General features: G+C 49.3%; 1 pseudogene across 1 annotated transcript; it reads left to right on the forward strand.

Annotated features, from left to right (window-relative positions):
• Positions 1–9291: 9291 nt before the first annotated feature.
• LOC311317689 (serine/threonine-protein kinase SBK1-like) lies at positions 9292–17175 on the forward strand (annotated as a pseudogene). Its single transcript has 3 exons — positions 9292–9481; positions 14866–15068; positions 16332–17175. The product of its transcript is annotated as a serine/threonine-protein kinase SBK1-like (transcript).
• Positions 17176–26653: the final 9478 nt, after the last annotated feature.

Consider the following 26653-nt stretch of genomic DNA (forward strand, 5'->3'; position numbering starts at 1 on the left):
GAGCCCTGGTCTACTGCGGCCGCCCCGGCTGTGCCAGTTAGCTAGATCCTAGCCAGGTCATCACTCAACACTCTCTCTCTCACACACACACACACACACACACAGTCACACGTACAAGCAAACATACACACATACAAACATATACACACACACACAACCTGTCACCAGTTGTGACATTGTCTGTCTGACTAATTCACCCAATAACTGTCATGTTGACACTCTAACGCTAGGTTGTCCTAGTAGAACCAGCAGAGTAGAAACAGGAGAGTAGAAACAGCAGAGTAGAAACAGCAGAGTAGAGAAACAGTAGAAACAACAGAGTAGAAACAGGAGAGTAGAAATAGCAGAGTAGAAACAGCAGAGTAGAAACAGGAGAGTAGAAACAGCAGAGTGGAAACAGCAGAGTAGAAACAGCAGAGTAGAAACAGGAGAGTAGAAACAGCAGAGTAGAAACGGCAGAGTAGAGAAACAGCAGAGTAGAAACAGCAGAGTATAAACAGGAGAGTAGAAACAGGAGAGTAGAAACGGCAGAGTAGAAACGGCAGAGTAGAAACAGCAGAGTAGAAACAGCAGAGTAGAAACAGGAGAGTAGAAACAGCAGAGTAGAGCAACGCAGCACAGTGGCAGATAAGCATCAGGGAGGAAGTGTGGGTCTTATCTGGGCCGACTGGCAGCAGGGAGGCTTGAGAGTGGCTCCCTCCCCTGGGCCTCCGTGGTCCTGGTGTTGGCGGAGGGTGTTATTTGTGTGTGTGTGTGTGTGTGTGTGTGTGTGTGTGCTAGTTTGTTAGTTTAGGACCCTGAAGCTCTGGAAACAAGCCCAAGAGAGTGGGGTGGTGGTGGTGGTGGTGGGGGGGTGGGGCTGGGTACTGCGGAGCACTCTGGAAGATTGCCGTGGCAACCTCGGTAGAAGGAGCCCAGCTGTGTGTCAAATAATAAACAAGACGGCAGTGCCCCGCCCACCAAGGCCGTTCGCCATGCCGACCATCGGGGGAGACAGACGGCTGACGGCACAGCGAGAGAGACCAGCGTTGCTCCTCCCCCTTGCTCATACTGAACTATGCAGCATGCTACTCAGCGTGTTTAATGTGGGGAGTATATTATGGGATAATAAGTGTGCATGTTCCATGGATGTATTAATAGAACATGTTATGTCAGATAGTGTGTGTGTGTGTGTGTGTAAGAGAGAGTGAGAGAGAGAGAGGAGAGAGAGAGAGAAGGAGAGAGAGGGAGAGAGAGAGGAAGAGACTCAAAGAGAGAGAGAAGAGAGAGAGTGTGTTCCGGGGTGACTGCTTATAGCGTCAAGGGCAGGGAGAGACAGCAGGTCACACTGCTGGCTTCTGGACCGTTTCTGCAGGTCCAATTTACATCAGAGATGTACTACTACTACTACTACTACTACTACTACTACTATTACTACCACTATACTACTACTAGCCTACTACTACTACTACTACTACTACTACTACTACTACTACTACTACTACTACTACTACTACTACTATTACTACTACTACCACTACTACTATTACTAGGCTACTACTACTACTGACGATTGGCCGCTTATCACCCACAACAATAATTGTATTATAATAAAATATTCATCCTGTCACTTACTGATGTTTAGCACTAGCAGAAGAGTCTGCTTTGGTGACGGACCTCTGGCTTTTTGGGCATCCTCCAAAATCTTCGCAGCAAAATATGACGAAATGCTTGTTGACCCGGTTTCATTGCTAATTCTTGCTAGTTAGAGTAGGCGCTTGATTGACAGTTGCCATGACAATCAAACGCGTGGTTAGAACTAGCTGTTGTAAATCATATTTTTGAAATAGCTAGTGTAGTTTTTCTAAATTTAATTGTAGCTATATTCAGTCTGACCAGAAGCAGGGATAAAAACGTATCCCCACCGGCGATAAAAAAAAGAATGATCAGAGGAGGGGATATCAAAACCAGAGGGGGGGAAATCCCCCCTATCCCCCCCAGCAATTCCTACTCTGACTATAGGTAGGCCTACTACTACTACTACTACAGTACCACTACTACTACTACTACTACTACTACAGTACCACTACTACTACTACTACTACTACTACTACTACTACTACTTCTACTACTACTACTAACTCTCACTCCTTGTATTGCATGTTGCCCATATCTTAGGTCTGCCTAGAATGAGAAACTGGCAGCTCGAGCACCACGGTGCACAAAAATCATGATTTTAAGCTGCTTTGTTAGCTGATAATATATCACTAGTTCAGCCTTGCTAGAAACGATTCTCTGATTGGCTGAAAGTTAAAGATGTTGAATGACGGAAGATTCTAGAATCTAGATGCTGAACCTTCCCACAGAGACCGTGCCAGATGGCGAGTGTTTTACGCAGACGGCTAGCACACCAAACATGCGAATCCGTTGGTCTCCGTCTGTTTTTGACAGACAGTCTGGTTGGTGGGTCCTGAGAGAACCAGGAGATTTCGTTAGAAATGAAGAACCATAGGACTTGGTTGGAGCTTTGGGGCATCATTATAGCCTCGGGGCTTAGAACCTCAGGGCATGGTTAGAACCTGAGCTGCTCATTAGTCCCGCCCCCTGGGGGAACGGACCCAACAATGCTCCCAGACACAGCGCCTGATCACCAGCCAGCAGCCTGCTAATTATCACCTCTCACTCCTCATGCATCTTTCAACAGCCTTCTGGCAGGTTTACTAGACTGTCCAATTCTGAACCCAGATCATGTGTGTGTCCGTGTGTGTGTCCGTGTCCATGTATGTGTGTGTGGGTGTGAGCTGCCTGAAGGTACCAGGTCACCACAAGGGGGGGGGGGGGGGGGGGCACCAGTTTAAGTAATATTATCGTGCTTGCCTCATTAAAGATTAGGCTATTGCTTATGCTGGCTTTGAAATAAAGTATATTGCTTTTGCCTAAGGCTGTATTGCAGTGAGGGATGAGATATTCTGTTTCTCTCCTGCTCTGCTGTGGACTGTATGAAGGACTTCTTGCTTTTGTTTTGTCCTCTGGAGGAACCTTAACAACAACAAAAAGAGAAAAACCCTGAACCAAGGTCTTTTCTACACATCCATCATCAAGTCTCCCCTCACCTCCTCCATCACCATCTGGTATCCACTGCTACAGCCAAGGACAGGGCCAGACTGCAGCGGGTCATCCGCTCCGCTGAGGAGGTGATCGGCTGCAACCTGCCTCCCCTCCTGGCCCTGCACAACCCCAGGACCCTGAGGCGGGCTAGGAAGACTGCGGCCGACCCCTCCCACCCCAAACACGATCTCCATGGTTCCACTCCCCTCAGGCAGGAGGCTGCGGTCCATCAGAACCATAAAAGCAGCTTCTTCCCCACAGCCACCAGCCTCTTCAACAAGGCCTGCGTCCCCTCTCACTCTCCTGCTGGTCTGTCTGCACAAGCTCTCCTTATTGATTATCAAGAACTCTAGTGGATTCATTTATTCAGCTATTTCAAGATTTAATTTCTTCCACGCTCCCCTCATTCCCAGGAAGGAACCCCACAGTCATCTACCATTTCAAAAGTGCTGGTTGTTTTATGGTCAGGCCAGTAGGCTAGGCTACTGTATACTATACAGCCATAGCTACTACCATACAGCCCACACATAGAAAGTCAATATTCTCTGTATTTCAGAGGACCATCTGCAATGCTAGATACACTTCATAAGGCATATTGGAAGTCATTGTTTTAATATTGACTGCTTCCCCAGTAGGCCTACAGGACCAAAGGCAGTTAACTCGCCAGTCGTGTGGGTCATGGTAGAACTGACCGATAAAAGCCTCACAGAGAATCCAAACCAAATGGTTGCATATGCTTAAACGGTATGAAACCATTTGGTTTGGATTCTCTATGATCGCTCAGTTCCACCGTGACCAAGACTGGCGAGTTAATATATGACTCTATATTATATTATATAGCTATATTATGTGGCTATATAGGCCAATATTATATCCTATATTAAATGGCTGTGCTTTGGAGAGAAGCGGTCTACCCTCCTCCATCACTTCGCAGCCGCCCGCTCTTCTCTCTGATTGGACGGCTGAGGCGGTTCGGTGGGCCGGGCTTGCTGTATCTCCGGCTCGCTCCTCGGCAGCACAGCGCATCTACAGACCGTGAGGAAAAACAATAGAAACCCTGCACGGTAGACTGTCTCGGAAGGACCAGACGGCAGCAGCGGGTATAGTGATTTTATTGTGCTCACTGGTCGTCTGTGCATGCATCGACAACGATAACATAAGCATCTGCAGGATCAGCGGTCGGGTGAATAACGGCCAGGAATCAGCGCGCCTCTGAGATCCCGTCTCCGGCCAGAACCGTAGTTGCAGGCAGCTGGGTGGAATGACAGCGGCGGGTCTCGCGCGCACCGCAGTCTGAAAGGTAAGCAATGAACAATGCAGTACCGCAGAGTGACTGACCATTATTGATTGACCAAACCTCCACGGCTATTTGCTTTTGCATGCATTGTGCTTATCGTTTGTAGGCTAAGCTGTCCCATATTTTAGGTGAATTAAGAGAGCGTTTCACTGTAGGTCCGTGAATACAGCATTGCTCAGCATCACTGCCCTGCTGTGTTTTGTCCGTGCGCGTGCGTTGTCCAATAGTCCTTAACATTGAAGGCTGCTGTAGGCTATATGTGCATAAAACATTCATAGGCCTATAGCCTATGCGTCGTAGGTCTTCTATCCAAATAGCTGTTGTGCATTAATGACACTGTTTTATACATCGGTGGCAAACACAATCCCACAGCCTAGAACTAAGCTGCTAGGGAACAATAGATGAAGCCCATGTCTGGTTGTCTGGGGGTGTTTGGTGTCTGGTTGGAAGGATACATAAATGCATTGCTGATATGAAATAACCTCTTTCTTAGCCATTTGTGCAGCCAGGGCTTGGGCGCAAGCTTAAACTATGCTTTGCTGTTATTGATTTTTGTTAGTAAGGAGAAATTGCTTGCCTATTGCTGCTTTTTCTTTGCAGCTCTCTCTCTTTCTCTCTCTCTCTCTCTCTCTCTCTCACTCACACACACACACACACACATACAAGAGCAATGCTATTTCATTACATTCTGTCGAAACACAGCTCACACAGTCCACCTCCCCATCTCAATATAGATGCTGACAGCCATCGCTACACTAGTAACCAGATCCTATATCAACACAGCATCATGCCTGAGTGTGCGTAGTGGAGCAGAGCAGGGCAGAGCATGTCCACAGCGCAGTACGCTTCTACGAGGAACCATCATCTCACAGCCTCGTCCAGCTCTGTAGATCTCTCTCCCCTGGGATCCGTGCTGAGAGGACCTACTGTCTGTAGTCCCCGGCCCAGATAGAGCTGTCGGGCTGCGGTACCTCCCCACACTGAGGGTGCTGTGTGTCGGCTATTACTGTGTGTCAACAAGCCCAGAGAGGCCAGCTGACCTTGGAGAGTCCCTTCAGGTTTTCAGACACAGCCACGCGGTCAGAAAGCCCGCGGTCAGGCATACAGCAGATTTGCAGAAAGATTTAGCCTTTAATCCACAACTGGGATACAGTAGCACACGGCCCTGTAGAGTCGGCCGCTTGAACAGCTTGAGTTAGAATAGAGGAGAGGCTTCTGAGGACAGAGACTGGGACAGACACGGGGACAGACACAGGGACAGACACGGGGACAGACACAGGGACAGACACATAACCAGGATCTAGGGGGGGGGGCGGGGGGCGTGAAACGCCATCAGCTGGAGGCACGGAGGTGCCTGTTTGGGGTCTTAACTGGGGGATAAACATCTCCACACACGCGTATCCTGCGTATCAGGAGGAGAGGAGGAGAGCGATGGAATGGGAAGAGCTGTGGAGGGGGGGGGGGGGGGGGGTCAGAGATGGGGGTGGCACAGAGAGTCGAGGGGTGTTAGGTGTTATGGAAGGGGGGGGCCGGGGCCGGGGCTGGGGCTCGGGCCTGGCTCACAGCAGAGGCACAGGGCCTCCGGGTCAGAGCAGCATTTTCATTAACCTTTATCTCGCCAGGTGTAGCCTTCATTGAGATTAAAATCTATTTTTTCAAGAGCAACCTGGGTCAACAGTGGGAGCAGTACAAACACTTTCATACACACCCACGTTAAAAACAATAGATCAGCTCAAAGGGCCCAGATAGTGAAAGTGTACGAGGCCCTATAATCCTGGCAGTAGCCGTAGCAACAGCAGCAGAGGGCAGTTGAGGTAGCAGTGAGGGGCAGGAGGGAGGGAGAGAGGGAGGGAGGGAGGGAGGGAGGGAGGGAGGGAGAGAGGGAGGGAGGGAGGGAGGATAGGGAGGGAGAGAGGGAGAGATGCAGGAAGGGAGGGGAGGGAGGGAGGGAGGGATGGAGGGTAGGGAGGGACGGAGGGAGGGTAGGGAGGGAGGGAGGCAGGGAGGGAGGGTAGGGGGAGAAAGAGAGGCAGAGGTTCTGTCTCCTGGTCGGGGGTTGGCAGCGTCGTTAGTCCTCCTCGTGGCTGCAGGTCATCCTGTCTCCTCCGAGCGGTGAGGACTCTGGCGTCTGCTCATCCTCCGACCGGGGAGGACTCTGGCGTCTGCTCATCCATCAGGACGCGCTGCCAGGACGTCTTGATAAGCGTTCTAAATCACCAAGCCTCGGGTGCTTGGATGGCGAGCTACTGTGTCCGGCGCCCATGAATAACTCTCGACGCGGGTGACACCAGAGAGGGATGTTAGAGCTCCTCTGCTTTCTAAAAAAAAAAACCTGAGGCGTTTTGATTTGACAAGAGAGAGACATGGTGATTATTGGGGTCCGGGCGCTCACGGTTTGAGTTTGAGCTTCGTCAGGCTGCGTCGATCTGTGGGCGGAGGGGTTCTTGTTCTTCTACTGCTCATTCTGGACAGGATGGCTAGTACAGTATGTGCATTTGTGTATGTCTGTGTGTGTGTGTGTGTGTGTGTCTGTGTGTGTGTGTGTGTGTGTGTGTGTGTGTGTGGCAATTATGGCCCAGCGGTTTGTGATATTGTCCACTAGGGATGTAACGAAAACCTGTATAATGATGAACCACAATCAAATTCAATTACATTTATGTAGATAAAATGATGATGAAGTCCGGGGGACTTGTGCTGGGTGGTGGGGCTGAGGTCCAGGCTGGGGTTAGAGGCTGTAGGTGGGAGGTGGAGGCTGGGATTAGAGGCTGGGGTTAGAGGCTGGAGGTGGAGGCTGGGGTTAGAGGCTGGGGTTAGAGGCTGGAGGTGGGAGGTGGAGGCTGGGGTTAGAGGTGGGAGGTGGAGGCTGGGGTTAGAGGCTGGAGGTGGGAGGTGGAGGCTGGGGTTAGAGGCTGGAGGTGGAGGCTGGAGGTGGGAGGTGGAGGCTGGGGTTAGAGGTTGGAGATGGGAGGTGGAGGCTGGGATTAGAGGCTGGGGTTAGAGGCTGGAGGTGGAGGCTGGGGTTAGAGGCTGGGGTTAGAGGCTAGAGGTGGGAGGTGGAGGCTGGGGTTAGAGGTGGGAGGTGGAGGCTGGGGTTAGAGGCTGGAGTTGGGAGGTGGAGGCTGGGGTTAGAGGCTGGAGGTGGGAGGTGGAGGCTGGGGTTAGAGGTGGGAGGTGGAGGCTGGGGTTAGAGGTTGGAGATGGGAGGTGGAGGCTGGGGTTAGAGGCTGGAGGTTAGAGGTTGAGGCTAGAGGCTGGGGGCTGGACACTAGAGCTGGGAGACTGGTGGCAGAATGCTAGGGGCTCTGGGTGGTAGAGGTTGGGGGTTTGGGCTGTGGTGGTCTGTGGAAGGCTGTGTCAGTGATGGTCTATCTCAGTGGTGGTCTATCTCAGTGATGGTCTATCTCAGTGGTGGTCAATGTCAGTGGTGGTCTATCTCAGTGGTGCTCTGTGTCAGTGGTGGTCTGTGTCAGTGGTGGTCTATCTCAGTGGTGGTCTGTGTCAGTGGTGGTCTGTGTCAGTGGTGGTCTATCTTAGTGGTGGTCTGTGTCAGTGGTGGTCTGTGTCAGTGGTGGTCTATCTCAGTGGTGGTCTATCTCAGTGGTGGTCTGTGTCAGGGATGCAGGATAGAAGCAGTACTCGGTTACCTCTGTGTCACTGTCCTTTAGTCTCCAGGCTCTTTGATATGACAACACACACGCACACACACACGCACACACACACACACGCACGCACACACACACACACACACACACACACACACACACACACACACACACACACACACACGCGCACACACACACACACACACGCACACACCTTCTCTCTCTGAAATGGATGAACACACAGATGCACACACACTAGAGAGGAGATGTCTTCAATGAATACCCTGCACAGGAAGTGGCTTGCATCCTGTCTCTTTTGACACATTCTCTCTCTCTCTCTCTCTCTCTCCCTCTCTTTCTCTCTTTCTCTCTCTAACAAGGAGAGGAGAGAGTGGGAGAGAGAGAGAGAGGAGAGAGAGAGAGGAGAGAGAGAGGAGTGAGAGAGAGAGAGAGAGAGAGAGGAGAGAGAGAGAGAGAGAGGAGAGAGAGAGAGAGGAGAGTGTGAGAGAGAGAGAGAGAGAGAGAGGAGAGAGAGAGAGAGAGAGAGAGAGAAATGACAGAAGGGGGACAGTAGCACCAGCAGGCCTGTGAAGTCTAATCACCCATTTCCAGTTCTGAGCTGTGAATCGGACAGAACTGCGTCCCACAATGCAACACGCACCACCTCCTCTGGTCCTCTTAAACAAGCCCATGCTTTTCAGAGAGGATGTTGAGGTTGATCCCGAGTCACTAAACGGTACGATGAGGAGGCGTTAACGGAGATCCTCAGACCCTGACAGGACTGTTTTTGAGAGGAAGTTGTGAGAAAGCTGTAGACATGTAAATGACCCGAGGGAGAGAAACTGGCACCGTGAACAATAGGTTCTCCTCTGTTCTCCGGACCCTGTTCCTTCTGCGTTTGTGTGTTCTCTTGCCAGGGTTCCCGAGCTAGGGGAAGGGTGGAACCAAGGCCTGTGATCTACTGTACCGGGGCTTGGAAGGAGCGGAACCTAGATCCATGTTCAGTAGCCAGGCGCTGAGGTTATGTAACGCCTTGATTTGGCCGGGAAACAGAGAACTCTCCGCCCACAACACTCCCTGATGCTGGGGAGATAAGAGGGACTGTTTGTATATGTGGGAAAGCAACACGCACAAAACCCATGGCTGTGTGAATTCCGGTCTTGACACCATCTTGGTGTGTGTGTGTGTGTGTGTCCTCCCTCCTCTCCCTTCCTTCCTGCCCCTCCTGTCCCCTTCCTCAGTGACATCACCAGGCTCCAGATCTCCTCGCCTACTCCTCCACTCCAGGCCCCTCCCCCTGGCACAATGAGCTCCTCCCCCTCCTCGGCCCATGTGACCCGCGGCAGCGGCGGCTCGGTGGACATCCTGGAGGAGCTGCAGTTGATCGCCGCCCAGAACCTGGAGAGGTTAGAGGTCAACAAGTACTACGAGGTCATCAGGGAGCTGGGCAAGGGCACCTACGGCAAGGTCGACCTGGTCGTGCACAAACTCAGAGGTCAGTATGAGGTCAAAGGTCAGAGGTCCCCATAGGCTAGACTCTATGTGGTGATTGGCTAATGTCTCCTACCCCTTATCTATATAACTGTGTCATTATTGTGAACCTTATGTTGATGATGGCTTTAGGCCGAAACGCATCCGTTTTCCCATTAAACTTTAAAGACTGTCTCTCTTGCGAGTGCTGGTTCTTGTCTTTATTCACTGCAGGCTTACTGTGCTCACAGAATCAGAATAAGGCCGTCTCATTAGGGCTCCGACGCTGTAAGCAGCCCTATTGTGATTCTTGGTATTCTTACCGTTTTCCTGGAAATGCTTGAATACCTCTTGAAGTCCGGGACCAGAAATGCTCTGAATCACCAGGTCTTAAAGTCCAGGTTAACCCAGTTCAAATTTTTGTTATGAGCTTCACACACCACAGGAAAACATGTCATTAACCGCCCAGCCAAATCTGAGTGATTAAAAATGTCGCTAAGTATATAAAATAAGGCTTCAAAATCGGTTAAAAATCAGCAGCATTCTCTGGTCTGAGACTGTGGGGGCGTGTCTGCTGAAGGCACCGAAGCCACACCCAATTGCGTGGGGAGGGGGTGTGGAGGGAAGAACCTGTCAAATAGTACCGTTCTCTAGTCTGCATATTGTCACACTGGCACGCCGTCTCTTTTGTGGTAGGAAGGCACAGCTTTGTGAAAACAGAGAGGAGTTGAAATTACACTTGTCTAATGAGTCAAACGCACAGATGCTTCCTCCTAACCTACCTCCTGACAAACAACACAGGTAAAACTGTAGCTACTCTATACCAACGCGCCAGTGTTACTGCCCTTAGATGCAAAATACAAAAACAGGCAACGAGGAATGTATGAGTCTGTCCCTATTTTCTCACTGCCACCTCCGGACCCATTCCTATCCCTCCCAGGCGATCCTGTCGTCCCTTGGGATCAATGGAAAAAGTTGTTTAAAATGTACCTTTTAGTCACTGGCTTGAACAGCGCTGATAGCGCGAAGAAGCGTACACTACCGGAGTTGATAATCGGGACAGACTCATCCACTCTCGTTGGCAATGTTATGTGTGAGAATAACGAGCACTCGGCTTCAACTTTCCCTCTCATATCCAACAGAACTGGAATGTTCAGCCAGTAGCCGCCGAGCACCGCTTCACTGGGAGAGGGTGCGTCTTTCTCCAGCTGCAGCTGGTCTACCTAACCATCCCCCTCGCTCCCGCCTCCCGGTCTCCCGCTGGAGAAATATATTGTTACCATTACCGGTGAACCCATACGCACATCAGGTGCCACAAATATGGCAGGCAGTTTCTGTATAGTTAACGCTTATAGTCATAATATATCATCCGTAACGTTATTTGGTGGGTGGTCGCCTGGTCGGTGCTGCTAGCTATGTTAGCTAGACTATATATACACACTCCCATCTGCAACAAGCTACATAGCTAATGTTAGCTATAATTCCTCCTAAGATTACATATAATTCATCATAGCTGACATTACCACATAAATGTCAAGACACATTTTGTAGATTAACGTAGCAGTGTATTTTCCTATTGCTTACGTTACCTAGCTAACGTTATAACGTTAATTAGCTATAAGCACACAAGGCAGCGGTGTCGGCACCAAAGGTTGATGTGACAGGAGGAGAATGGAGGCCGGGGAGAGAGATGGTTGGCTCCCCCGAATTCACCAGGACCAGTCGTGAGTCCGTGAAACCCAAAAGCCTCATATTATAATTGCAGAAGCTTTCGGGAGTGAAATGTTTGCTGCAGAGGCGGGCGCTAGCGGTGACAGACTCTGTAACACCATGGCTCTTCAAAAATGCTAACCATTTGCTTCTCATTTCAGCTTTACTCGGGAGTGAAAGAAGGAGACCTTATCATCCCATTCCTGCTGGCATCCAGGAAGGATGCATTTTCGTTTAGTTTTATGCATAGGCATTGCTAACTAAGAAAAACTAGCTAATTCTAGACTGTTGGTTAAAACTAGCTAATTCTAGACTCAAGATTGAGCAGGAGAACCGAAGATTCAAATCCGTTCTAGCTTTATATAGTGTTAGGGCGGGGATATGCTAAGAACACCGCTCTACGTCATCCGGTACCGTTTTAAGCCCGCCCAGAAAATCCAGAAATCAAAACTGGTCAAAAACACAAAACTGGTCTAACTTCACAATTCATTACTACACATGGTTCATCCCATTTTTACATGTTATCAGCAATGCATCACTAACACATAGAATGTGTTTTCAAGCAAATCTCTGATTTTGGTTAACTGGGACTTTAACTACAGACCATGAGTAACTAGGCCAGGAAGAGTTATCGCTGGCAGCTGTTATATCTGCTCTGTAGCGTTGTATTATCAAGCCTTCATCAGAAGAAGAAGCCATAGTGTTAGTATATTTTCAAATACTGCGCTTGATTGTTAAGATTGTATGCTAGAATACTGCAGTACCCAATGGGAAACCTTAATTATAGGTAACGTAGCTTCAAATTATTTATATCAAAAATATCTGGTTTGGCAATCATAAAAAGAGAAAGCAAAATGTCAGTTGTCTGCATCTGCTCTCCCACGTCTCTCTGACGTAGCCGGGGAGCCGAGGAAAGCCTCTGTTAAACTGACCCTGCCCGCATCTGAGCACGGATGACCTTTTTAAGCCTTCAAAGGGTGTTTAGTGTGTGTGTGTGTGTGTGTGTATGTGTCCAGAGTTCTGAGAGGACACACGCACACACACACCATCTGGCACAGTCCTAACCCACTATAAACCACACCTATTATGTCTTGTCATTACTATCTGGGGTCACTCCTAACTGACTTCTAATACTGTGTACTCTGGGTTTTACTGTGTCATCTACACACACACACACACACACACACACTAACACGGACTATTACTGCTACTGTGTCATCTACACATATATCCAGACCATAAGAAGGTTTGGTTAGTCTATCGATACGTCAACAGGAGAAATTGAGAGTCTGTGTGTGTGTGTGTGTGTGTGTGTGGGGGGGGTTCTCTGAGCATCCTCACTGGATGGTGAGTGATAAGAGGTTTTCTGCCGACTCTAGTCCTAGTTTTTTCTGCTCTTAAGCTATTCCCAGTGCCAGGACATATGATCAGAATCTACGAATAGAGAGAAGACCAGGTACAAACAGTAAAAGCCAACTAGACCCTGATGCATGGATGTATACGGGCGTAAGACTGAACTATAGAATCCGGCCACATCGTGACTATAAAGATGGCATAAACTCAATGCTATGTGGTCCGATCAGAGTTCACTGAATGGAGTGTGTCTCTGTGACTGACCCAGGATCCTGTCTGCTGCTGGACTCAATAAATCTTGAGTCTTATCTACAATTCTGTTCCGGCATAATACTTCCTCGAGGCCATTGACTCGTCAATACCAATCATCCATCATTCATCAATGAGTTGAGTGGAGAGTCTTGCAGTTGCACTCAATGAGTTGAGTGCAGCGCTCTGTCCAGCCTGCTGTGGTCCAGTAGTTTTGCCTGATGACGTGTTCATAATGCGGCAGAGCAGCAGGGGGGACGGACGTCCTCGGTCCACAGGCGGACCATCTCTCCAGGGGCCTTTCTGCTCCGCTCACCACCACTCTGCCCCCAGGACAGGCAGGACAGGAGAAGGGCAGCAACAGCTGAGACAGGAGAAGGAGTGAGGTAGAGCTGAGGTAGGAGAAGGAGTGAGGTAGAGCTGAGGCAGGAGGAGGAGTGAGGTAGAGGGAGGAGTGAGGTAGGGCTGAGGTAGAGGGAGGAGTGAGGTAGAGGGAGGAGTGAGGTAGAGCTGAGGTAGAGGGAGGAGTGAGGTAGAGGGAGGAGTGAGGCAGGGCTGAGGTAGAGGAAGGAGTGAGGTAGGGCTGAGGTAGAGGGAGGAGTGAGGCAGGGCTGAGGTAGAGGGAGGAGTGAGGTAGAGGGAGGAGTGAGATAGGGCTGAGGCAGGAGGAGGAGTGAGGTAGGGCTGAGGTAGAGGAAGGAGTGAGGTAGGGCTGAGGTAGAGAGAGGAGTGAGGTAGGGCTGAGGTAGAGGGAGGAGTGAGGTAGGGCTGAGGTAGAGGGAGGAGTGAGGTAGAGGAAGGAGTGAGGTAGGGCTGAGGTAGAGAGAGGAGTGAGGTAGGGCTGAGGCAGGAGGAGGAGTGAGGTAGAGCTGAGGTAGAGGGAGGAGTGAGGTAGAGGGAGGAGTGAGTTAGGGCTGAGGTAGAGGGAGGATTGAGGTAGAGGGAAGAGTAAGGCAGGGCTGAGGTAGAGGGAGGAGTGAGGCAGAGCTGAGGCAGGAGGAGGAGTGAGTTAGAGCCGAGGCAGGAGCAGAGCAGAGGTGATGCTACTGGAGAAGCCTAGCTGACCCCATGGCTGACATACCTGCTGGACAGAGAGGCGCTGAAATCTGGCTGTTCTCCTTCCATCAGACAGTCTGGGAACATTTACCGCTAGAGAGTGATACATACAGTATTCACCTCTATTCACCTCACCTCCCTCTCCCTTCAAACCCCCTCCTTCTTACTCTACCCGTCTTCTTCTTCTTCCTGCCCCTCTCCCTCTCCTTCTACACATCTACCTGCTAGCATCTGAGTCCTGTAGTTTATTACAAATTTACTATTTTATTTCCAGGCCCACATATTTTCCTGACAGGAAGAGAGAAAGCAGACATGTTGTTTTTCTCAGTGAAAGCTTCTCTAATCGTATTAGCATAGCACTAGCTCTCTGTGTGGATGTGTTCGTATTAGCATAGCGCTATCTCTCTGTGTGGATGTGATCGTATTAGCATAGCGCTAGCTCTCTGTGTGGATGTGATGGTATTAGCATAGCGCTAGCTCTCTGTGTGGACGTGATCGTATTAGCATAGCGCTAGCTCTCTGTGTGGATGTGTTCGTATTAGCATAGCGCTAGCTCTCTGTGAAGACGTGATTACAAAAGCACAGATATCAGCAGTCACTTTCCATTTATAGGCAAAGCCCCAGCATTCAAAGCATAGCGACTCCCTGAAAGGCGTCCTTGTACCTGCCATGGACAGTGCTAGAAAGAGAGAGAGAGAGAGAGAGAGAGAGAGAGGGATGAAGAGAAAGTGATTAAGAGAGGAGGTTGTGTTATAAATCCTGGATACGTGTCTTTGAATAAATAAAGAGTTCTTTATTCATTCAGTTTCATGGCCCTGACACCAAATGACATGAAATTAATTCAAAATAGCTCATCATTTGTTCAAAAACATAGGCATTGGAACGTTCTTTTCAATATTCAATATCTTGAAAATGGCACATTTGATTGTAAGTAAATCTGAAAAAGAAACAGTTCTTGTGTTTTAATTTAAAAAAATTCTTCTGAAGCTTGAAGCTCCTCCTACCTGTATGTAGCCCCGCCTCCTCTGCTCTCTGTTCCAGGGACCAAGATGGCGCTGAAATTCCTGAGGAAGAAGACGACCAAGCTGCGCAGCTTCCTGAGGGAGTACAGCGTGTCCCTCTACCTGTCTCCCTGCCCCTTCATCATCAACATGTACGGCATCGCCTTCGAGACCGATGACTACTACGTCTTCGCTCAGGAGTACGCCCTGGCCGGCGACCTCTTCGACATCATCCCCCCGCAGGTGAGGAACGGCCGGGGTCGCTCGCTCGGTCACTCGGTCTCGGGGACGAGGGGCCGGTCAGTAGTAGTATACCCACCATACTACCCACCAGTAGTATACCCACAATACTACCCACCAGTAGTATACCCACCATACTACCCACCAGTAGTATACCCACCATACTACCCATCAGTAGTATACCCACCATACTACCCACCAGTAGTATACCCACCATACTACCCATCAGTAGTATACCCACCATACTACCCACCAGTAGTATAGTCCACCATGTCTGACCAGTTAGTCCTTGTGACCACGGGGAGGTTCAGTGTGAATATTTTGGCCAGCTTGAAACAGAATCTTACAGAGGAGAGATACGTGATAGAGGATTATCGGGGCGTGTCTGTGTGTGGTGTGTGTGTGTCGGTGTGTGTGTGTGTGTTTGGTATGTTTGTACTGTACTTTAATCTGCTCTCCCACAGGCAGACTCTCAGTATCCTATATGATGAATATCAATTATCAAGAAGCTCGGCGAGGCTGTTGACTCTGCTACAGATGGTGTCACATTAGTAGTGGAAAAATCTAACCAATAGCATTCAGTGTTTGAAGCAGGGAGGTGCCGTGGTTATGAGGCTTAATGTAGAGAATTACACGTGTCATGTCTCAGTAACATTGCTCTTTCCAGGATTCTCTATGAGGAAGAAGACTTGTTCCATAGCAACATAATCTGCATCATTATCTAACAGCCCCTCCAACATGGGACGGCTATTTTTAGCTGGCTGTTGTGTTTTCCACTACTAATGTAATGTGCAGCGCGGCGATATCTCCCAGGATCACGTCCTGGCCTGAGGAAAGGTCATTCCTGAGCTGTGTTAAGCTCGCAGACTGTGTTGGCGGATCATACGTGCCGGGGGGCCAGATTAGAGGGCCTGTCAGGTTTGGGGTTTTGGAATGGCCGCTGAGCTGGTGTGATGGTGCAGCCGTGCCCTGTTTGTCCTTGAGGCATCGTTGTTTTTTTTTTTCGTCCAGAACAAATTGCGCCATGTGGCGGGCGAGGACAGATGGCAGGATAAACACGGTAAACGTTCAGAGTCTGGATGACGCTGCTACACATTTGTGTATGTGCTGCTAACGATGCTAAAGCGCTAGCCCCAAGAAGTGGTTCGTACAGGAAGTTAGTGTCGTGGTTGACCTTTGACCCCCCCCCCCATGGTTTTCCTCCCTGTCTGACCTGCGTGTCCCCCCCCCCTGCGTGTGTCCCCCCCGCCCCCCCCTGCTCTCCAGGTGGGCCTCCCGGAGACAGTGGCGAAGCGTTGTGTCCACCAGGTGGCGATAGCGCTCGACTACCTCCACTGCAAGAAGCTGGTGCACCGCGACATCAAGCCGGAGAACGTGCTGATCTTCGACCGGGAGTGCCGCAAGGTCAAGCTGTCCGACTTCGGCATGACGCGGCGCGCCGGCTCGCCGGTGAAGCGCGTGAGCGGCACCATCCCGTACACGGCGCCCGAGCTGTGCGACGCCTCGCGCCGCGAAGGCTTCAGCGTGGAGTACAGCACGGACGTCTGGGCCTTCGGCGTGCTGCTCTTCTGCATGCTGACCGGCAACTTCCCCTGGGAGAAGGCCCTGCCGTCCGACGCCTTCTACCAGGAGTTCGTCCGCTGGCAGCGCCGGCGCTCCAACACCGTGCCGTCGCAGTGGAGGCGCTTCACCGACCAGGCGCTCAGGATGTTCCGCCGCCTGCTGTCGGTGGAGCAGGAGAGGCGGGGCTCGGTGAAGGAGGTGTTCGGCTACTTCAGCCACAGCTGGATGCTGGACAACGGGGGCGGCGGCGGGGGGGGGGGGGGGCGGCGCGCCTCCTCCCCTGGAGGTCCGCTCCTCGTCGTCCTCCTCCTCCTCCTTCGAGGAGGAGGTGCTGGCGGACAGGCTGAAGCAGCAGAGCCTGGCGTCGAAGGGCGGGGCGGCGGGGGGCGAGGCCCTGGCGGGGTCCCCCTACTCCTCCTCCTCCGTCTCCTCCAACGGCTCCCCCTCCTCCACGGGGAGCTACGGCCGTGTCGCCCGCGGCAACAACAACAACAACAACGGGGGCGGCCGCATCCTGGTGGCCACACCCATCGAGATCTGTGTGTAGGGGAGACGGCGGTAGGACACACGGACACACACACGCCCGCGCACACACGCACACACACACACTGGTTACACACACCTGCGTAGTAGGGTTAGCACAAAAAAAACGCAGAGAGATCTTCCCGAGGAAGAGGAGAACACGGAGAGACGAGGGTGAGGTAGGACATTAAAGAGGAAACGGAGGAGAGGAGAGACGATGTCGGGAGTTTGGAGACGTCTCATCAGGTTTGTAACACGTGCTACTTCATCCCGGGACCGAACACACGTTCCCACAACGACGATGACTACGAACTCTGAGGAAACAAAGAGCTGCTTTAGTCCGTCTGCAGAGACTGAGAAGTGAGGACTTAGCCATCTCTACCCGGAGCTAAAACAGAACAGCTCTGCAGTCTGTCTCAACACTGTACCCCGTATTCAGACTTAGAGAATAGAGGAACCGAGGAACCGAGGAACACCAGACAGAGAAACAGAACTAGAGAACAGCATCACTGTAAAATGGTCTCTGTTCATGTTGCTATGTACAGTCGACCACAACACAACACTTCATCTTCAAGCAATACGTCCCGACTCATATCTGAGGAGATAGAAGGTTTTCTGCAGAAAGAGACTCGTTTACATCAGTGTAAAAAAAACAAAAAGAGAGAGTTGGGAGGCCACTACATTCAGCACAGTGCGTCATGGTAACATTACCATGCTGTGTTGACTAAGCTGTATGCTCCTATCTTCAATACTGTTCCATCCTTCACTTATCTGGATTTATTTTCAACCTAGTACTATTTATTTTAGTGCTGACATACTCAAGACATACTTAATGTTTATTTCTATTAATTTTGTAAAGTAGCATCAGAGATTTCACTTATTTTGATAGTTTGTTGTTGTGTTTTGTCCGCCAAGATGTTATCGTTTGTGCACTTCAGCAGCCATTTTGGTCAAGGATTTCGATACTTGTGAGAAGATGAATTTGAACTAATTTAAAGACTTGATTTGATACAGTACATTTGTTTGCCAATGCGAGATGAGTGCATACTGTAAACAAAGTTCAACAATAATTTGGACAAAAGTATTGACGACAACTGTTTTTACTTGCATGGTTTATAAAGAAAATGTGGAATCTGAAGTTTGTTGTGCCAGTGAAGAGATTGAAGACTATTTGTAGTAATTAATGCGTAGTGATTATTTTTGGGCACAGATGTATGATTTGACTTTGCTCTTGAAATCTAAGTAAGTAACAAACAATAATTTGAACACAATGTGCTGCTGCTTCAGCCATGTTTAGTCTAGAAGCTCAGAACATGCGCTGGGCCGGCCAGACACGCCCTCAAACACACAGATGAAGAGATTAGTGTCCCTTTTCTTTGTATTAGTCTTTCTTATTTCATGCGAGTTTAATTCTTAATGGAGAACCCTTCAGTGACTGTAGAACAGGATGGACCAAGAACGGATCCCATTCTTTCATGGAAAACCTGATCGGTTGGACAACATATCCTCCAACAGAACATTTGGAGTACACTCTCTTAGTCTCTATGTGTGTCGTGTTTTACAGAAGTGTTTGCATGAATCCATATTTGTTCTGGTGGAATGTCAAAATAAAAATCTATCCCCAGAGTTCCAGTGTAGCGGAGGTCTTCTCTGGTTCTGGGTGATCAGTTTCTGACCAGGATGAGAGGATCTGAAATGGTTCTGCGTAGCCGTTAGCTTCCCTCTAACCTGGCGCTGCTTCCTGTCATTAAATATAGAATAAAGGCGTCAGGAAACGGAGGCTGGATCTGGTCCCTGGCTTTGAAGGGTGAGGGTGGCTGTCAGGGGGGGGGGCTGGGGCCTTGGGACTACAGCCTTGAGACTACAGCCCCCAGAAGAACAAACGATCTCTTCAGTTCTGCAGCCTCACAATCGGCTGAGTATTCAGCTCGGTCGTGTCGTTGCAGTCGGGTGCAAACCCGACTCCATTTTGGTGAATTGTGTTTTTGTTTTTAACATAAATTGAAAACTGGGACAACCCTCTGAATATTTCACAACTCTGACAGCCAACGACATGAAAGGTATTCAAAATGGCTCATTAGTGAGTTTATGTTCGAAAACACTGAAACGTTCGTTTCAACATCTTGAAAATGTGCCATTTTAGAGAAAAGAGGTGTTCACTGTGGCAACGACATCACAGAGTATCGCGTGTACAGTATGTAGGTCATGTTATGATGCGCTGCCTATTACATTATTATTATTCATAGTGAAGCGTGTTTTCCTGCTTGGTTAATGAATGTTGAACAGTAAGAGCCTCTCCTATTTTCAACTCTGTATTACATCACATAATGACAGGTGGGATTTCAGCTCAATTGACCACAGTGGGAAAACACAGCAAAACAACAGACTGAGGATCAACTGATGTTTATTACGTGAAAATCAAAGCACAGTAGTTATGAATCATTTTAATCAAACTGGAAGTATAGATGGAAAGGAAAACATTGTTATATAAAAAAAGATTCCTAACGGTATTATAAACAAATAATCGGCTGTATAATTATTGAAATATGTTCCACTGGACAGAACAGGGTCAGGGACAGAACACTGAGCCTAGGCGCGTGTGTGACTGAGTGTGTGTGTGTGTGTGTGTGTGTGTGTTAGTGTGAGAATCAGTGCAGCAGACAGCCAATACCAGAGAGCCTGAGGATCTGCTGGGATACAGAGAGAAAGAGAGGGAGAGAGAGAGAGGGAGAGAGAGAGAGAGAGAGAGAGGTGGAGCAGACATGGCGCCCGGAGCTGGCCCGGAGGCTGGGGCTGCATGTTCAGCATCTCAACGACTGCAGCGCTCAGATCCACGCTGGGCTGCTCACCTCCCAGCTCTCTGACAAGATCCTCCATCCTGCACCAGACCAGGAGGAGGAGGAGGGGAGGAGGAGGAGGGAGAGACAGGAGAGGAGGAGGGAGAGGGGAGGAGGGAGAGACAGGAGAGGAGGAGGGGAGGAGGAGGAGGAGGAGGGAGAGACAGGAGGGGAGGGAGAGACAGGAGAGGAGGAGGGAGAGGGGAGGAGGGAGAGACAGGAGAGGAGGAGGTAGAGACAGGAGGGGAGGAGGGAGAGGGGAGGAGGGAGAGACAGGAGAGGAGGAGGGGAGGAGGATGAGGGAGAGACAGGAGGGGAGGAGGGAGAGACAGGAGAGGAGGAGGGAGAGACAGGAGAGGAGGAGGGGAGGAGGAGGAGGGAGAGACAGGAGGGGAGGAGGGAGAGACAGGAGAGGAGGAGGGAGAGGGGAGGAGGGAGAGACAGGAGGGGAGGAGGAGGATGGAAGGAGGGAAAGACAGGACAGGAGGAGGGAGAGGGGAGGAGGGAGAGACAAGACGGGAGGAGGGAGAGACAAGAAGAGCATCGGAGGGAACAGTTTGAGACACATGAATGCAAAAAATCCTGTTAGCCCTTCTAATTACAGACAGACGGTGATGAACTGTTACCTTCGCCTCTCAAGCAGAGAGTGAGAAAGAGATGGAGAGAGAGAGAGAGGGATGGAGAGAAGAGAGGGATGGAGAGAGAGAGAGAGGGATGGAGAGAGAGGGATAGAGAGAGAGAGAGAGGGATGGCGAGAGAGGGATGGAGAGAGAGAGGGATGGAGAGAGAGAGATGGAGAGAGAGGGATGGAGGTCTGGAGTGAAGGAGGAGAGCTCACACAGTGATGCCACACGGGAGACATGTAGGTCACCTCAGGTTAGAGCACAATAGCGCTGTCTAATTGGCTGACTCAGTGTGCGTGTGTGTGTGCGTGCATGCGTGTGTGTGTGTGTGTGTGTGTGTGTGCAGAACTGCCCTCCGAAAACACAAGAGAAGATACAGTACATCCGTTACATCCTGGCAGACAACCAAGGACAAGATTGAGTTCTGCTACAGTAAGCTGATAAAATATGTATGTAAGGGGACCCATCTTACTGACACCGAACCCTCAACAACGAGAACGCACACAGCACACTGGAGTAACATAGGTGGTTCGGTGACTCTTGTTGTGTGTGTTGATAAGTGTCAGAGACCTGGGTTCAAATTCCACTCCAACTTTTACCACATGCCCTTTTAAATGTCATTAAACACGTAGAGTCACAAGGGAGTGATAGAGAGAGAAAGAGGGAGAGAGAGGAGGGAAACAGAGTGAGAAAAGACGGAGAGAGAGTGAGAGAGAGACAAAGAAAGAGAAAGACTTCCCCGATTCAACAACATCCATCAGTGTCGGAGAGCTGTGGGTTTGACGTTCCTCCAGATTAGCTTTGAGCTTCAACACCACAAGTCAACCTGCACAGGTGGCTGATAGAAATATAGACGCGCTGACATCATGACTCATGCTTCTGACATCATGACTCATGCTTCTGACAGGGAGTGGAGCTGTAGCCTGTCAACCGTGAGCCAGCTCAGGGAGGCCCTGTTTGAAATATCTTAAGCCTTCCTTCCTTCCTTCCTTCCTTCCTTCCTTCCTTCCTTCCTTCCTTCCTTCCTTCCTTCCTTCCTTCCTTCCTTCCTTCCTTCCTTCCTTCCTTCCTTCCTTCCTTCCTTCCTTCCTTCCTCCCTCCCTCCCTTCCTTCCTTCCTTCCTTCCTTCCTTCCTTCCTTCCTTCCTTCCTTCCTTCCTTCCTTCCTTCCTTCCTTCCTTCCTCCCTCCCTTCCTTCTTCCTTCCTTCCTTCCTTCCTTCCTTCTACCAGGTCAGGTGAGGGTTCTCCTCAGGTCAGGTGAGGGTTCTCCTCAGGTCAGATGAGGGTTCTCCTCAGGTCAGATGAGGGTTCTCCTCAGGTCAGGTGAGGGTTCTCCTCAGGTCAGATGAGGGTTCTCAGGTCAGGTGGATGAGGTCACAGGGGAAGGGATGAGTTGTTTGGAGTGTGGAAGGGGCCTGGGTCGTGATGGTGAAGGTCGGGTGTGATGCTCAGCGCTGAGAGGGTCTGATCTCAACGCTCCCTGCTCCCAGCCCTGCAGCCTCTGCTCATGTGAAACAGCCTGGTGAGATCCACACTCAGAGGAGATGGATTTGTACAAAAACAAAATGGAGGGATGGAGGTTTCTTGCTCAAACCACCAGAGGAGAGATGGGAGGAGTTCTGGCAGGACAGGTGGAACAGGCACGCTGCTCTCACTGTACAATCCTCCATTTATTATGGTATCAATATAAAAACAGCAATAAAGCAAAGATAAATGTAGGTTTTTATACTGTTCTCTCCTATATATCATGTTAGGGAGGATCTATTCTGGTTGTCTTCATCCTTTAGGGTGAGTCACGGGGGGGTGAGGGAGAGGAAGAGGATGGAGAAGAGGGGTGAGGAGGATGGTTGTTTTCATGAGACCTGCGAAGCAGAACGCGCTGTGCTGCAGAGATAGTGAGGGGGGGGCGGGGGGGGGGGGGGGGGGGCGGAGGGAGGGAGGGAGGGAATAAGACCGGATGAGCCAGTCAGTCCTGGGTACCCAGAAGAACCCCTCGCTCGGAGCACAGGACATTCTGTACGGAGAGGATATGGGGGTGAGAGAGATGAGAAGGGGAAAGATGAGAAGGGGCGCGGTGTCCATGAAGAGACAGAGGTGGAGCAGAGAGATGCGCAGGTGAGACCGGCAGAGCGGGGAGAGAGGAGAGGGAGAGGGTGCGTGACAGACAGAGAGGGCCGTGCTACAGGCGATATCGGCGTGATGAGAAGTCCTTGTAGAGGCCCCCTATCTCCCTATCATCCATCTGTCCTTAATCTCCGAGCTCAACAGGAGCTATAAGTCATCCTGGCAAGAGCCCCCCCCCCCGCACTCAGAGCCCCTGTGAGTCTGAGGAAACCTAGAAGAACAGCAGAGCTCCCTGACCCCAACCTTAACCCTGACCCCAACCATAAGGGTTATCTCCAAAATCTACATCCGCTGATTCAGACCCCCTAACCCAAATATGGATTTATGGATGAAATGCTTGAAATGGATGGTTAATAGACGAAGGTCATGAGAACAGACATGCCCTCTATTCTTACGGCGGCGTGCCACTACATTGAACCAATACTAAAAGACGGCATAAGAATAGTCACTACCTTTTCTGTGTAACTAATATTTACATTTGCTATTCAAACTCTCGTCCATAAACTACTATTTGAATGTTCCTAAACATAGCCCTTTCAGATGGCAAAGTTATCTGTAATGGGGAGCTCTTATAGATAGCCTAGTAGCTTATTCTCAGCTAAAGGAAAATAGGAGAATGTTGAAATAATTTTCGAGTATAACACAAGATTTTGCAGGAGAATTGACTTTTTCTCTCATTTTCCATGACTGGAAATTGGTCACCCGTTTGCCAGGTTTTCCAGGACGCGTGGGAGCCCTGGGTGGGTATGGATTGGAGTCATCACAGTTTTTTGAAATGATACATACATCAATAAATACTTTAATACATTAAAGTGCACTGAAACAAGTACAGACATCCACCATGAACGAAACGGCACTGTACCTCTGAACCAACACGTCAGCAGCGGCCAGCAGGGCGGAGCCAGACCGGGGGGGGGGGCGCTCTCCTGGGGCACACTCACAACGACTGGATGGATGGTCTCCAGGAAGACTAGTGGGATATTCTCAGCGCTGAACCCAAGAAATATTATAAGAAATATAATAATATAATAATATAAGGAGATATTACAACCGACTGGGGCGAGTTGACTGATCTGCTGCTGTACGTTACAGTACTGACTGACTTGCATAGTGGTCTCCATGTTGTTTATTTAATCATTCATTTGAACTATTATCCATTTTCATTATTATTTATATTACAGTATTACTCTAAGTATCCCTTTTCACCCAAATTGGTAGCCAATCACACCTGACCTACAGAGTGCAACAGTGACCCCCCTTTTTGGTGGGGCTTCAGATCAGGAAGTTAATTTCACCTACATTCATTCCACTGATGTTTCAGAAAATCCATTTATAAAGAGTTTTAATCCTGGAACCAAGCCAACTGGCTGGCTGATGAATCATGACTTTAAGACATTTGATTCTGAGCCAAATAAAATTGGGAAAAACTGGGGGAAAAAGGCAAAGGTACAAGACTGTGTACATAATTATTTTAAGAGAGAATGAACTACCCATCCCATAAAGCATTGTGAATGTTACCTTTCCAACAACTTCCAACCTAAAATAACATTTTGTGACCATTTTTGTTGTTGCTAGCTAGTGACTACCTTGTCACTGATGTCAATAAACATATAATATCAAATACTGGACGTTTCTCATTCATTTTAATGAAAATAATCACAAAGTGAAACCATGGTTGCTCTGTGTTAGACGAGACTGCAACGTGCGGTAAACATTTCCATGGCAACAGCGAACTCCACCAATCACTTTAGGACTATAGTACTTTTCCAAAACAACGTGAATAAAATTGGTATTTCTTAAAACAGGGTTGATGATATATGGACTTGTGGCTTATATCATATGGATTTGGGGTCACGATTCAATAGCTATTGGATCCATACCTAAAGGAGTAGTAAAGGGAAAATTATGTTTAGCCGTTACTTATTATGTTACTTATAATTATGTTTTAAGGTTACTTATGATCATATACAATGGTTTGCATATACAATATACAACCTTAAAACAGGGCTAAACATGCTACTCCTCCCTTTACTACTCCTTTAAAACTCTTTATATGAGGATTTTCTGAAACCACAATGGAGTGAATGGACATGGAATTCACTTCCTGATCCTCACTGTTGCGCTGTATTGTCCAAATGTCCCCTGTTGCATGTTATTTTATACTGCCCACTAGGAGGCGCATGGTGCATGATCAACGATGACAGTGCTATGCTGCGGCCTTGTACATTACAGCTAGTGATGATGTGAAAAAAAACATGAGTTAGTCCTGTGTCCACCTGTAGTTGGTGTGTTCACACACCCACACAAACACACACACACACCCCACACACTCTCTCTCACCCACACACACACACACACACACACACACACACACACACACACACACACACACACACACACACACACACACACACACACACACACACACACACACACACACGGTCTAGTATGTCTGAACTGTCAGGTAAAGTAAAGTCAGGTTGAACAGCTGTGATGCTAGTTGTAGAACATCTCGTCCTGAGTCTTGCCATACGATCTGACATATTGAATCTTGAAAAACAGCAATGTTTAAAGTTCCAGATTGGCAGCCAGGAAACTATAAAAATTCATACTGGAACTCCTTAAAAGCGTCTGGGCTGCTGTATGTGGACCTGGCCCGAGGGTGAGGAGAGACCCTGGTTCTCCTGTCAGACAGACTGCAGGAGGTCTTCTGTCAGACAGACTGCAGGAGGCCTGGTCGTGTCAGCGGTCTCCAGCACGGACGATGGCCGCTCCTCTTCTGTCATCTGTTGGTCAGTCTGCTCAGGCCTCGGAACGCCTGGTTCTGGGAGGAGACACAGGAACCAGCCCGGCACAAACATCAGCTCACTGACTACACCCTCCTACACACTGACTACACACTGTTTACTGATAAAAGGTACAGCAATAATAATGAATAATAATACATTTTATTTGTAATGGACTTTACATTTGAAAACAAATCTCAAAGTGCTACAGAGAAAAAACAAGAACAAAACATGAGAATAAAAACAGAGATGTAGAAAAAAGGCTCAAAAGGAAGTTTTTTTTTTTTTTTTTAATATCTCCATACTGTAGATAAAGTACACACATTTATTTTTTGTTACACTCTTGTATTTTGATTGTTGTATATTTATTATAAATTTGTACCTGCACTTCTTCTACAGTATACTGCTGTTGTAACACAATAAAGTGCTACCTACCTCCCTACCTCCTCCCTACCTACCTCCCTCCCTCACTCCCTACCCCCCCCCCTACCTCCCTCACTCCCTCCCTACCTACCTCCCTACCTCCCTCACTCCCTACCTCCCCCCCCCTACATCCCTCACTCCCTCCCTACCTACCTCCCTCACTCCCTACCTCCCCCCATACCTCCCTCACTCCCTCCCTCCCTCACTCCATACCTCCATCCCTCCCTACCTACCTACCACCCTACCACCCTACCTCCCTACCTAAAGGATCAAAAGTATATCATCCATGCATATGAGGCGTGAGAGACGCTGGGTTAGTCACCTTGTGCTTCGGACATCTCATGGAGAAGTTCTCCTCGTTGAGGGAACAGCCTGCAAACAACAGCATGAGTCAGGAAAACAGGCCTCACACACATTCACACTGCCTCCCACACACACAGGAAACACAACCCTCACACTCCCTCTCTCCCTCTCTCTCCTACAGGAACATTAGTATACAAACACAGCGCCCACTCATCTGAGAGAGAACACACACTCAACATCATAACTCCTGCTGTTATGATGAAAACATCCCTCGTTGGGATTTGACCCTTGGTTGGGGACGGGGTCGGGCGACATTGGGACTTTTTGAGACAGCCTGGGCTACTCTGCAACACTAGTCGACTGTATGAGTAGGTAAACAGGTCGCTAAGTAGGTAGGTATACAGGTA

This window comes from Borostomias antarcticus, assembly GCF_949987555.1.
Source record: "Borostomias antarcticus genome assembly, chromosome: 14".
Classification (NCBI taxonomy): domain Eukaryota; kingdom Metazoa; phylum Chordata; class Actinopteri; order Stomiiformes; family Stomiidae; genus Borostomias; species Borostomias antarcticus.